Below are 15,092 nucleotides of genomic sequence, written 5' to 3' on the forward strand. Positions count from 1 at the left end.
TGGGGTTACTTAGATTATATGATTTTTGATGTTATTGCAGTTGTGTGAGAAAAATGAGTTCTTATGGAGCTTGGTGCAATTATAATATCAACTACCTTATTAGCTAGGAGGCATGAGGGGATACAACACATGCATGACATGCAAGAGGGATTATGGTAGATACAGTCAGAAAAATTATCCATAGGTGTAGCACTACATCATACAACACTTTAGTTTGTGACTTACGTAGTTATGGATTGGAGCATTGACAAAGATGGAAATTATTTTGAGTGGAATAGGATGCTAGGCCCTCAAGATGAGTGCACACATAGCCAAAGAGGTGTGCATGTGATGACATCACCATTGCAAAAAATGTGAAATGTATTCTGATTTTTATATGAAACTTGGGGTTTGCATGTGGTCTTGGTGGCTTGGGAGTAAGGTGGGGATAAAATATGACTTAGCCAAGACAATTGTGCACAATGATGGACATGCACACCCAATTTAGATGACATACTTGGTGTGTAGGGTCACGACAAGACACGTGTGCATTCATAATTTGATAAGAAAAATTAGTGTATAGGAATGTTAGCTATCTAAACAAGATGATCAAGTGTTGCATTGAGTGAAAACACCCCAACTATGTAATGGGATGACAAGTGGAACGACAAATTTAACAATCTATTTTGTGGAATGTGTACACTAATTGGAAAGAGTATTCCAAGAGGAATCTTCGACTTGAACGAAAGTAGGTGAAGTATAACAGAAGATGGGTTAGCTCAAGGGTGAATGGTTGTGACATGTCATGAAATGCCAAGGGTAGCACCCTTTGGCATTCCCCCTCTTCTCATATATATGAAAGGAAGGATGAATTGAATAGAGGGAATGAAGCTAAAATGGAGTAACAAGATGAACCAAACCATAGATACAAAGGATGGGATGAGTTAGATCACAACATGAGATGAATGAGCTAAGCAAGGGTTTTCTCTTCTCTTGAGGCAAGAAAGTTCTATTCCAACTGAAAAATTGGCAAATTGATTAACAAGTTGGTGTAGAATAGTCGGAGCTGCAAGTGTAGGAACCATGTAGGTTCTTGGAATGTGTGGAAATGACCTGAAGGAAATTTTTTGGTATTGTCTTGGTGAATTGGTCAATTGGGCTTGGGTGGGATCTTTACCCAAACCTATGTAAAAGAAAAATTGTAGCTTTTATTTATAAAAACTTCAAAGAAAGGCCATAAGCCACTCCCCTGATATATTTGGTGTATTGTTACATATTAATTTAATGTTATTGCATCTTTTAAGTGTATTATGTTATTTACACATACATATAAAATTTGATAAGAAAAAAACATTGTCATGAATTTAATTTTGTAAACTAACACATGAATGCACATGTATATTGAAGTTAAAGTGGAGGACAAAGATAAACTTTGGTTTTAGATTGAGTTTGATATTGCACTACATAACCTCTCTAAGAAATTTTAAAACAAGTGTTGATTTGTGAGGTGTAGTCCACGTGAAATATTATCGAGGTCATCAATCCATTTTTGAGAAACACGTTAGTGCTACATGACTAGAGGTCATAAGAAGTTAATACCATGCAAAGTCTCTAGGGGCATGACAGGAAACTAAGGATGCAAAGAAGTTGGACATGATTTCTTCCATATACATTGGTTGTTGAATGAGTCTTGTTATGACTATATACATGAGTACGATTTTTAGTTAGAGCATGTCATTTCATCCTTAGGTATGCACAACAAACTATCAATCATTTTGCACAGTTAGGGTCTTTGTCTACTTTGGGTAAATTACAATGTCGTCAATTCGCCTTTTTACTTCTTCTTTTTTACGATCATTAGTTTACATTTGACCAAAATATTCTATTGTTTCACATTAAGTATTTTTTTTTGTCATTTTTTTTAAATATTTAGATTGATTTATTTGGCATGTGATTAGTTGATAAAATAAGAGTCGCATTGCTAGGGCATAACATTGACAACGATATTTTTGGAATTGACTAGTGGATTATTTATTCTCATGGGTGGAACATAATCCTACTTCATTATTTCTATTGGTCGATGGGTTTTGCTGTCCCTTGTAGATCAAGGTTTTTGTGATAAACTAGAAGCTCAATTCAAGTAGTTACAATCAACTCATTGAATTCTCAAAATTTTCCTCTGTCATTGTGCCTAATTTTGTTCCAAGATCTGTGATGGCGTGAATACTTGTTCCCTAATTAAAGTGATGTTTAGCATTCACTAATCATTTAATCTACTAACCTAGGGTTTACTTGACTTACAAGGCTCTCGATGTTGTATACATAAGCATCAAAGTTCCTACCAATACTTTATGTGTAAAAATGGGTTCAAAAGGAAACCTACCAGTGATATGGAACCTAAGTTCAAACAAAGCCTAACTTCTATATCTCAGTTCAACTATTTGGTGAGTCATGTATAAATATCTCAGTTCGATACCTAGCTCAATGTCACAATTCCAATTAGGTTTAGGTGAATCTAGAGGGCTACAGTTTCATAGCAACCACTGTTGATTTCACAACATTACTATTGGCTTCACAATAACTATTGTTGGTTTCACAACAATTGGGTCTTCATCCTTCACACTTCAATTTCAAACATGGACCAAAGAAATACATAAAAGGAGATTCAATAAACCTAAACACAATGCAAGAAATGAAATTAACACATTCACATTTTGCATAAATACAACTCCGTCAATTCTATCTATTTTGAAATTAAATAAAACACATAGCTATATGAGAAATAAACATAAAGACCTTATCTCGAGTGGGACCAACTCGGGCTTTGGCCTACGCCTGAGAGCTTAGAATTCACCAATGTAACTTGAATGAACAAGCCATAACATCCATGGGTAGATTTTGTATTAAAAAGAATCAAAATTATATTATAGTTCACACACTTTTTATCATCTGTTTAAGAGTGCATATATTTATATGATGGAGGGGAATGTAAGTCTCAACAAAAAATTCACAACTAGAGGTTGCTTTAATCAAAATATTTTATCATGTGATACAATGACTATCTAAATAAGAAGTGGATGTAATAAATATATCCTACAAATAGCAACCAATTCGGTCCTTGGATTTGTAATGACTATCATGCATAAAGCCACCTTGGACAAACTCCAATTAGTCGTGCAACAAGTTGTAGGAAGAAAAATTTCTTCCTCTGACTCAAATGGAATATTTTTAATAGATCGAATATGATTGGTCATCACGCATTGTCCATGTAACAATGCAAAGGTGACTACACATGTATGCTACGAATTCCTCTCAGACACCTAATATGAAGTTGTTTCCCTTTTATGATATCAGTTTAACACCTTCACTTACTTGAGTTAGTGCCTCTTCACTTATTCCATGCACACAAGCTATATATAACTACTCTTTTAACATTCTTTAGTTCAAATCTAGAAATTGGATAAGAAAACTAGTAAACATGTATTTCATACCTTATGCTACCTACAGTATATGTACAAGGTTTTAATGATAATTTTGAGGCAAAAGGAGGTTGATTAGTAAAAAATAGAGAAGGTAATTCCACAACAAAAAGCACAATTTTGTAGCTCGTTAATTTCCTTATTCATAAGAGGACTCGAATGCAATTTTTTTTTTGTGTTTGACAGAGATGACAATGGTTACACCACAAAAATAGAGCTCTCCCACTCCATGTGTCATATTTTCCATGCACTTATCATCAAGGCATTAATGGTAATCATAAAGGGGGAGGTTCACATATATGCTGACAAATTCCTCTTCCAAATTGTTCATCCCTAAACAATTGCAAATTTTCAGTTCATGTATATTCAATATATTTTTTTTGTTGGCTTGATCCAATATGATTTAAACCTTGAATCTTATTTTTTACAAAATAATTCATAACACAACGATCACCAATTGAGATGTCGTGACATAGGCTCAATAAAAAAAATTATTAGCAGTTCAACTTGTTAATTTTTTTCATCCAGTCATTTCAACTTTCATGCTCTTAAGTTTTGTTTAATTTTATTTTATTTTTATCATGCCACTTCTATTTTGTTTTCTTCCCACACTTTCATGAATTTATTAGATTCGGAACTTGTCCTGGGTGTCAAAATTCTAGAAAACTTTGGATGAAACTCAAGCAAGTTTGTTTAAAAAACAATTACAATTTTTGTATTGATGATACATGTATTTGGAGTAAAATATGAACATGGCTACATTAAATTGTGAAAACAAGAAGGATTTAGAGTATATATCAAAGCAATTGGAATGTAGATGGAGGAACTTCTCATTAAAGGTGCTTATGATGGTAACAATAATGGCGATGTACAATTTCAAGTTCTTCTACTCAGGTATACGCAACCCTATTCTTCATTTTTATTTTACTTTGTTGAAAAAATATATACATTCCACCCTATTCTTCTTCATTTTTATTTTACCTTGTTGAGAAACGTCATCAACATCATTGCTATAATATGTTTACATTTATCATTTTAATTTCCTTTATATGATCCTACTTTGGGCTCAGGGTATAATGAATTAGATACAATGCCAAAATTGATGTTATGTTGAATATATCTTTTAAATCCCTTTATAGGGTTTTGAATAGGGTACACACACTTTTTCATTCAATTAGAATAACATTATAAGTTGTTCCAAGGAAAAAATTTTGAGTTGTGTGACTCCATCTTTGGTGCTTCTAATTGTGTGTGTTTTGAATAGTCTTAAATGTATAACAATTATGATACATTTTGTGACATGGTATTTAGCCATAATGATTGTTTTTCTAATATAAAAATTGGATTTGTGGTGCAAGTACCATCGTTGATGTGATAACATTCTCCCTCACTTCTAAAAACCATCTCTAGTGGCTTAAGTGCCATACCGTTATACCATTGCTTGCTTGGGGATGTTATTTGCTTGATGGTGCATGCTATTATACTACAATCGCATATTATCCCTATGTTGGGATTTATGTTTTTAATAATATTCCTCTTCTTCTTCTATTTGTAAAAATGTGGATGTGGAAAAATCCATATTTTCAGGATGATGGTTGAATATTCTTTAATTTAGATTTTCTAACATCTACAAAGGGTTATGACTTGGAAAGTAAAGACTACTATCTTCCAAAATTTATGTAAAACTAGTGTCTTGGTGTGCATTGGAAAGTGAAATGATTTAGTCTCAATAGGGAACTCCCCTTGCATAATAGTAATCTACTCCGAACAATTTATATCATAAGTTTCATGGTTCTCATGTACATTTGTGATTATCCATCCCCTATTCTAATGGGTTACTTTATATTTCTTCTCCTTTTCTCTTTCTTCTAAATAGGAAAGGAGATTAGTGTCCAATCAGAGTGGTTGAGAAACATGGCCATGCTTGCAAAGTAGACTAAACGAGCATGGTGCAAACATTAAAAATGAAAGGGATCGCACTCTGACACTTGTTGAGAACTCCTCAAAAACTAAGCGTCGTATTTTCTAGGAAAATGCTAGAATTATCGCTAGATAAGAGCGTTATCAGAAAAGAAAAAATAGGGAAGCCCTTGAGATAATAAAGCATCCATATAATCTCAACAAAGATAGTGGTACTAAGATCAATGACAATTAATTTCCTCTAATTCAAAAAATTGGTTTTTCCTCTTCTACTCCCTCCCAGGTATAACTCCCTCCCCTAACTCATAATATCAATTACATTATATTAAATACACTAACTACATACATTATTTTAATATACTTTATCATATTAATAATCTTCAATTCTATTTATATTATAATTTTATATAAATAATATAATATATTATACTCTTAATTAATGTATATAATAATATACATTAGATATTATTTTTATCTATCATTTGGTTATTATATGTCTATACTATTTAATATATTTCATTAGCATCACGTTAGGTATCATAAAATATTATTCATAGGTATTATAGTTGTATATATTTTCTATTGTACATTTGTTATTAAGATTATATACCATTAAAATATTGCATTGGAATTCATATTTTAATTCTTATAGTTTTTTTCTATTTAGATTATATATCCACATATAATCCTAATTAAGATTCTAATGATTTTGATTAATTATAATATTATTAATCATATTAATATTTGTAATAGAATTATCATATATCTATATATATATAATCCTAATTCAATTAAGATTCCAATGATTTTGATTAATTATAATATCATTAATCATATTGATATTTTGCAATAGAATTATTAGAGAGGTAATAGTAATATAATATATTATTCTCTTACTTAATTTATATTATTATATAATTAATATAATATATTATTCCTTTAATTAATGTATATAATTAATATAAATTAGCAATTATTAATATACTTTAGATTATGTATAATTAATATTCATTAGATTAATTATACATTAAATTATTTATTTAGATTATATATTTCCATATATTAATAAAAAATCATTAGGATTCTTAATTAATTTGATTATATTTTTTTATTCTAAGGATAACATTTTTTCACTGGCTTTTTAAGTTTTTTATTTGATTTGTTTTTTATTTATTTCTTTATTTTTTCCTCTTCTTTCTTTAGACCTTTGTCCTAATGAAGGATCTTCTTTGAGATTCAAAATATCAACGACTTTTGTTTGTTACTATGGAAAATACAAACTCTCTATCTACAAATACAAGCCACAAAAGTCTAAAATCTATGAATAAATAATTTAAAAGTTCTCGAGCTTCAAATTAGAAATTTAGGTATTTTACTAATTTGGGATCTTAAAGATTGATGTAAATGCTTGCTTTTTTGAACTATGTATTTGCTAAAGTGTCAAACATGTATTATAACTACACTTAAGAAATGTTTATTGAAATAAGGTATCAAATATTTTAGCATCACTTGTCTATCAAGTTTAAGGTTCATGGTTTTTCAGTACAAACATGTATTTGACATTAAAACCACACATCATTCCCCATTTTGGATAGATGGATTATAATATGAAAACATTGTGGGAGGAAAAGTTTTGAAAAATATCAAGAAACATATATTCATTTTTATTTAGACTAATTATCCAAGAGTGATATCATCTGTAATACTTGGTATCTTATTCATAGTCAAGCCAAAAATGAAACAAAATTGACATTCATTATGTTAGTTATTTCTTTCTAAACCTGTATTCAAATGAGCAAATTGTGAACTATGATTTGTGATTTAGGTCAGCCATATGCACCTTAAATATTCCCTCTAAAGGTATGAGCATGCAATTATAGAAAACATAGAAAAAAACCAAAATTTTGAGTCTCTGAAAGTATAAATGGAAGTGATCATTGAGGATTTCCAAATAGTTGTTGGGAAATCAAATTCATCTCTACCAACAACAACATAGCCTATCAAAATAATTATGGAAGAGAATCTTAATTTAGTTATCAAGCATGATGGTGGGATAAATAACTTAGAAGTATATGGTACTTTAACCCTTCGGATTTTGAAAAAATAAGATGGATTCATACAAGTCCAAGTAGAGAACAAATATTTAGCTTGAAGCTTCTTGACTACATGATCTTTTCCCTTATGTTTATGATTCACTATTACAAAATGTGTGTTTAAAGGTCTATGCTAGATTACATTATTTTTATTACATACTTGGAATAAGAATTGGTAAGTTGATGTATAAATATCTCATTTGAAATATCTACCATGCTAGATTGAGATAGACATAAATGAAAGTTACCAATTTTAGACACATCAAATCATCAACAAGTATCTCTCTTTTTAAGGGAGAGCCACTTGGGACTTAAGTATCCTTGCAAGTAATTCCCAGCAAGTCAACTCGGTGATCTATTGGGTCTAGGATTACTTAAATGGAGAAAACATAGTACCAAAGAGTTTGTTGTTCATTTGAGTAGTAATTACACATCTCTTGTACAATATTTAGACAAATTTATGGAATTATTTTTGTTCTTTATGGTTTTGAGCATTGTTGATTCAACATGTCACAAGGTTACTGTAGGACTAAATTGAAACGATGTATTTTATAATCCACATATACATATGTTTCCCATATAATTTATGTGGTTGTTGTGTTTAATTTATTTATACTTATGACCATCATGTTCCTTTTTGTTCTCTTTGTTTTACTAAAGGGCTTATTAACTTCTATACATCAATATACAAATACCATTAACATTAAAAGACTATATTTTTTATTTTTTCTAAGTCAATATCACTTTGAAAAATGGGAATTTGGTAAATCTCATAGTTCTTTAAGCAAGCATCTATATAAAGTATGTATATTCCTAGTAAAAATCACATAGTGCAAAGTTAGTACGACATTAACTTACATTCATATATGATTCGCAGTCAATTTTCGGCCATCAGTTATGAGTGTAGAGACATATCTTAACATTAGATATGAAGAATCAAAGTATTTGTTATACAAAATTTATTGATTTCGATATCTTTACCTAAACTTCAAGATTCTCCTACTATCAATCATGTTGATGGAGACTCGATATTAGTTCTTTAAGTGACATGCATTTATAATTTTCCTTTCAATTTTGTTTCCTAGGTTTCTAAATATGAACATGAACCCTCATCATTTGGTAGAGATTAATTTCCCATTTATATAAACAATGATCGTGAAGATTTAGGTATAATCCATCAATATCTATATTAGAGTGGTCAATAATTCTCATAGACTCCACCAATAGTAGGTACTATATACAAACACACAATTTCTTTCTAATGGTTTCTCAAGCAAGTATATTAAGTGTTAATATTTTCTTGTTGTTCTCATATTTTTGTTTTCATTGTATGTTTTGTTTCCATAGTACTTAATTGGTTAATACTATGATGGAAAGTTTTAAAAAAATATTCTTCTCTTTTCTAGTGGATCTATGGAGTTTGTTGTGCACATAGCATATCCTTCATCATTTTCCCTATAGATGTGAAGTTGTCTACGAAAAAGACCTTTTGGGACATCAAGGTAACCTTTTCTCTTTTTCAAATTATGATAAGAAAAATGAAGGTTGTTGTACTCTTTTGAAACCACGTAACCCGCAATTCTATGTATTATTATATGGCTATAGGTTTCCAATGTGATACCAATTAATGGAGGGGGTCCATTAAAATTTTCTATTCAAGAGAAACTGATAACATAGAATTTGTCGAATTGTGTATATTCATGTTATGTTGAGTTATGGTTGAAGGTCTAGATGGAATGACCTTATCTCATTACACACTAAAATGGATTACTGAACTAAGCATTCTACATTCTACTTGTGTAGTATTCAATAAGAAATTAACTTTTTATATATTCCTAGATCCATGGATTTGGTTCACACTAGATGTCTTTTTCTTATGGTATGTCAGATTATAATATGTACTTTATTCATTGTAAATTTTGTCGACTGCATAAGTTTATAATCTTCATAACTTAGTTTCTATTTTTTTAAAGATAAATAAACTTTGTAGTCCATTAAATCTTTCCTTTAGAGCATAGCTGGTGACATAGAATTACCAATTTGTGTAACCACATGTTATTGCAATGGTATGAGTGAAGGTCTAGATAGAATGACAATACCAAAATGCAGACACGTAAATATGTTAACGAATTAACCTAAAATATCATATGTATGTTGATTGAATAGGAAGTCATTTTATTTGGGTACATTTCCAAAGCCACAACCTTTTACTTCATGCTCGTTGGCTTGCTTATTGTGTGTTAAATTCTTATATCTATTCTATCTATTTTCTATTGACTACATATGTTTGTCATATGATCCCCAAAATATAGTTCTTATATAAAAGATAACTCAAATCCATGTTGTTTTGGAATGTGTTGTAGAGATAGCTAAAACATTACCTTGTATTTATTTTAATTTTTTCTTCAAAAGGCTACAAAATCCCAATAAATGCCACCTCTTTTATGTTCTCCTTTGACCATTATAGATTAAATTCTTTTTATCAATGTTGATTCAATTAATGCATGCTATTTGCAAAGTTATCAAATTCTCACATGGTTTATATCCTTACATGTCAATATTGCATTGGTTAGTGAGTGGTTTACAAAGAAATAACTCAACAACATGTAGGTAATTTGATTTATTTGTTCAACAATTTTCACACATCACGCTTCTGTATGTTTTGAATAACTACACATGGATGAAAATTGCATGATAGATATTTTGTAAGGAATTAACTTTATCAAAATCTTTGTTAGTCTAGAATAAAGGTTTGGAGTGAATCTCCTTGGCTTGATGCGATAGCATTCTCCCTCTATTCAATGCTAACATTGCTAGCAGGTATGGGGTCATTTTTCGTTCGAGCTCTTTATCTTTTGGTTGTTATATACATGATGCGTATAATTATATCTATCTTACTAGAGTGGAATATCCCTATGATGGTGCTTCATTCCACATTTGATACTCCTAATTGTGTGTGTGGTGAATAATCCCGCTTGGATAACAATTATGAGTTAGAGGTGGTTCATGAGGCATTGCATCCACTGAAAGCTTTTCAATATAGAAGAAAAAATGGGGTGCAATTCTCCGGCTTCATGTGATAATATTATTCTCTTAAGGGACTAACCTTACTAGTGGTTCCAATATACAAAATAGTGTTCCATGTTTTCCTTGCAGTGTTTTTTTATGTGGTGTCCATAATTGCAAGTGATCTTATGTGTATACCTATGATGGTATTTTGTCCTACAATAATATATTCATTCCTTCTTTCTGTAATATGGATCTCATTTGGAGAAAGGATAAATCAACACAATCTTCAATAGTTATTTTTATCATAATTGTTACAATTCTTGTAGGTTCAAAGGGAAACTTTGATGTGGTTTTCCTTGACCATTACTGCATTAACAAATTGGATATCCTCATCATCAAATGTTTTTCCTTTAATAAATGAATATCACATTGTTTCATAATAATTTTAGAATATATGTTTTTTACTTGTAAGTCAAATCATTACATGAATTCAACAAAACCGTGAGCAAATTAGCCTACCGCTATTGGCATATTGAAGCATTCATCACATAATTTGGGTAGGGGTGGGAGAGGTGTGGGATGATGTTTTCATGGGGTGTTGAACTTACCACATGGGTTGGGGTGGGGTTGTAATTGTTATATGTTACAATGAAAACATAATATTGGTATTTTAAAAATTTTAAATAAAATATATTCTCTTTTGAATTCGTATTCATCTTGTCACATCAGATGAGGCAATTTGAAGCATATGACATGGCACATTTGGACACATAGGTTTGAAGAAGATGACAAATTCTAATTGTTACTAGAGGAGTTTGCGGTTATTTATTTCAAACCTACCTTAAGAAGATCCCCTACACTCTATGTTTAAGGCTTGAAAATGACATGTGGCCCCATTTAATTTATGTCAAATGAACTACACTTTGAAAAATAAATGTCATAATCAATGTTACACTAAATAATCTATATCCATTCTAGTGTGATTCTAGACAATTAAAATTTTAAAAATTATACTAGAATTATAACATATTGTCAAATTTACATATCTTATTATTCCTTACTAAAGGAGTACCATAGCAAAAAAAAATCCATTTGACTACTATTAGTTTTCTTTTGACTAACACAATATATAATGTTTGACTTTGAAAATATTTTTATTATTATTTAATATGAAAAAATAATTATTTTTTAACCATTATATTATTGGGCAATAAGTTCATATTCATATTGTTACTTTGCATATGTATAACTACCTCATGGATATACTATATGTTTTCCACCATAGTTGGATTTTTCTACCATGTATATAATTGCCTCATGATTACTGCATGGGCTTTTGGTTGCTTCAATTTATTTTTCCCTATGTCAATGTAGTTACAAGTGCATGCAATGCCATGTGTAATCCCATGTGCTAAGATATTTGTTTGTATTATCTTGGAACCTATATGTGAAAAATACAAACAAAAAAGAATTGGCATGAGAATGCTAAAAGTTGGGCATGCTCTCAATTTCTACACTGTGACCACATGTATGATTAAGTAAACCAAAAGGAAACTTCATCGAGATCATCCATGGCTACAACTATAATATCTCACTTCAAAAGTAGTTGCTAACCATACAAATTGCAATCCCAACACCCACCCTTCTCATTGTGCATTTTTCCTTCCCACCCACCATCTCCTTCAAATTCGGTCCCCTACATTCCTTATTTAACTCTGTAGAGGGGGGAATTTAAATGACTAATAATTCATGGCAAGAGAAGAAGATAAAATTACCACCGAAGGACCTTAAAATATTGGAAGCATTTGTTAGAATGAACTATGATATATTCTTGAGAAGGTGGGCTTATGAATTATCCTATACTTTGTACAATTGGAGGAATTTTCCTTATCTTAGATGACCAATTTAAATACCACAAGAATGAAATGCATAATGTGAATAAAGTTTACTATACAAGGTAAATTTATATTTCAACTAGTAGATTGTTTTGGATGGATTCATTTGGGATTTTCTCAATATATATTCTATGACATTATGACAAGCTAGATGCCCGATGTTTTAAAGTTAAAAATAGTGGAGAAATGGTTATATGGTTGTAACGCATCTCCTTAGTTTAGGATTAGTTCCTAGAGTTTAGGAGGTTGTTCACAACTACCTAATTTTCAGTGATGTATTTAATATTGTAATATTCATTTGATGGAATGTAGAGTGAACAAGAGTGAGAGTCTCCTCTTTGTTTGAGTGCAGTCTCCCAGGTGCTGTACACACCTATGAGCTGCAACTCCTTCATTTAATTCAAAGTTTGATTTTTATCTTGGTATCAGAGCTTAGGGTAGAGATAGCCTCAATTTTTTTTTAGGGATGTATCATTAGTTACATATTTGTAGTGGTAGGAGAGCATGTAAATGTATCTGTGTGATCAGGTGGAACTGCAGTAACACCTGGAGTGAAGGTTCTCAGATGACTAGTCATCTCTAAGCCGAAGAAAGGGTTGGAGCAGTTGGCGCGGATTTTTTGCAGACAGTCGCGCCAATACAGAACAGCATAGAAGAGCGCGATTTTTTTAGTGAACAGACGCGCCCATTGGCGCAGGTTTGAGGCTTATAAGAGCGCCAACGAAAGCGTGACTGAAATCCGTGGCTGTTAATCGCGCCAATTTCCATGGACACCGTGAATTTTTTTTTCTGCAATTGGCACGGATTTCTGCTCAGTGGCAACAGATTTGATTTGCCCGGTGGTGGCGTGTTGGAGCTTGTTTGGTGATCTGTTCGGTGGTAGCAGATCGGTTTTGCCCAGTGGTGGAACAGTGAAGTCCCTGAATCTGTTCGATGGCAGCAGATTGGACTTGCCCGGTGGTGCCACAGTGAAGTTCCTGATCTGTTCGGTGGTAGCAGATCGAACTTACCCAGTGTTGGCTGATTGGAGTGTTCAGTTGGGCGAAAATGAACAACAGTATAGAATCATACCTCCACGAGCCTGGAAAAATTGATGGAACGAATTTCTCCAACTAGAAATTCAAAATGAAAACTTTGCTGGAGAGCGTAAATGCATGGTCGATCATTGAGGGAAATGAGAAGAGATCTGGAACAGCGACCCAAGAACAAGATTGGGATAAAAGAGAAACGAAAGAAAAAGTTATACTGAAGATGTCCGTTAAGGACAATATTATCCCACATATCAGAGATTCCAAGTTGGCCGCTGATATATGGACAATGATCAAGAACCTGTACGAGACTCAGAATACAAATAGTGTTCTGGCACTCAAGGGAAAGTTGTTTGCATTGAAGATGGACGAGAATGAGTCCGTTGTTGGATTCTTGGCCAGAGTCAAGGATCTGAGTGACAAACTGGGAGCTATTGGAGAAAAGGTGTCCAACTCAGATCTAGTCACACTCACATTGAACAGAATGACTGATGAATATCATACGTTTATCTCAGGGCTGTCAGCGAGGGAGAAAGCCCCTTCATTTGATGAGCTGACAACGATTCTGCTCCAGGAAGAAGAGCGACGACAAAATCTAGAAACTTGGAGAAATGACCTAGCTTTGATGGCGAAGAGGCGACAATATAGAGGAAAGCAGCACCAGCACCAACATTAGCACCAGCAACCGCAGCAGCAGCAGCAGAAGGGAGCCAACTCTTTTCAAAAGAGATCATTCAGAGGTATGACTGATAATTATGTTAAGAGATGTTTTTATTGTGGGAAACCTGGTCATCAGATTAAAGAATGCTATAAGAGGCAGGCGGATGAAAGAAGACGCAAACAGAGGAAACATCAGGGATGTTTTGCTGAAGAAGAGGAGGACCACAGCCATGATCTTCAACTATTCATAGTTGATTGTGCTCTTTTAGCATCAAAGGGAGATGAGGACAACATATGGTATGTCGACTCTGGCGTATCCTCACATATGACCGGTAAGAAGGACTGTTTTGAATTTCTTGAAGAATCTGCATGTGGATCAAAAATTTATCTAGGAGATGACAGTGGGTATGAGATCAAAGGATATGGAGATATTCCTGTGAAGCTACCTAGTGGCGACATTAAACATCTTAAAAATGTATTATATGTTCTAGGAATTAAGAAAAACTTGATCTCTGTCTCAATGATTACAGACCAGGACATGCAGGTGCAATTCTTTAAGAATGGTTGTGTCATTAAGGATAGCCAGATGGAAACAGTTGCAACAGGAGTGCATGTGGGGAATTTGTACAGATTGGATGCAAAGAGTATGCCACGACAAGCAATGGTTGCAGCTGGATCAACAGTCGAAAATCTCTGGCATCAGAGATTTGGACATCTCAATTTGCAAGACCTCATCTTACTTCAGAAGAAAGGTATGGTCGATGGACTCCCTGTTTTTCATAATGTCAAGCTGGAATGTGATGGATGTGCATTAGGGAAAATTCATAGAGAAGAGTTCCCTTTGCATGTCAACAGAAAGGAAAGAGACATCCTAGAACTAGTGCATACAAATATTTGTGGACCTATGCAAACTAGGTCCTTAGGAGGTGCATATTTTTTCCTGTTGTTTACAGATGATTGCACTAGGTTTTCATGGGTGTATTTTTTAAGTAAAAGGAGTCAAGCCTTTCGATACTTTAGAGAGTTCAA

At 32.4% G+C, this 15,092-nt stretch overlaps 1 pseudogene; it reads left to right on the plus strand.

Annotated features, from left to right (window-relative positions):
* The first annotated feature begins 4,275 nt into the window (after positions 1–4,275).
* Positions 4,276–9,148, plus strand: LOC149248656 (coatomer subunit delta-1-like; annotated as a pseudogene).
* The last annotated feature ends 5,944 nt before the right edge of the window (positions 9,149–15,092 follow it).

This window comes from Pinus tabuliformis, chromosome 7 (assembly GCF_031772625.1).
Source record: "Pinus tabuliformis cultivar Carrire ecotype Pingquan chromosome 7, CPIR1, whole genome shotgun sequence".
Lineage (NCBI taxonomy): Eukaryota > Viridiplantae > Streptophyta > Pinopsida > Pinales > Pinaceae > Pinus > Pinus tabuliformis.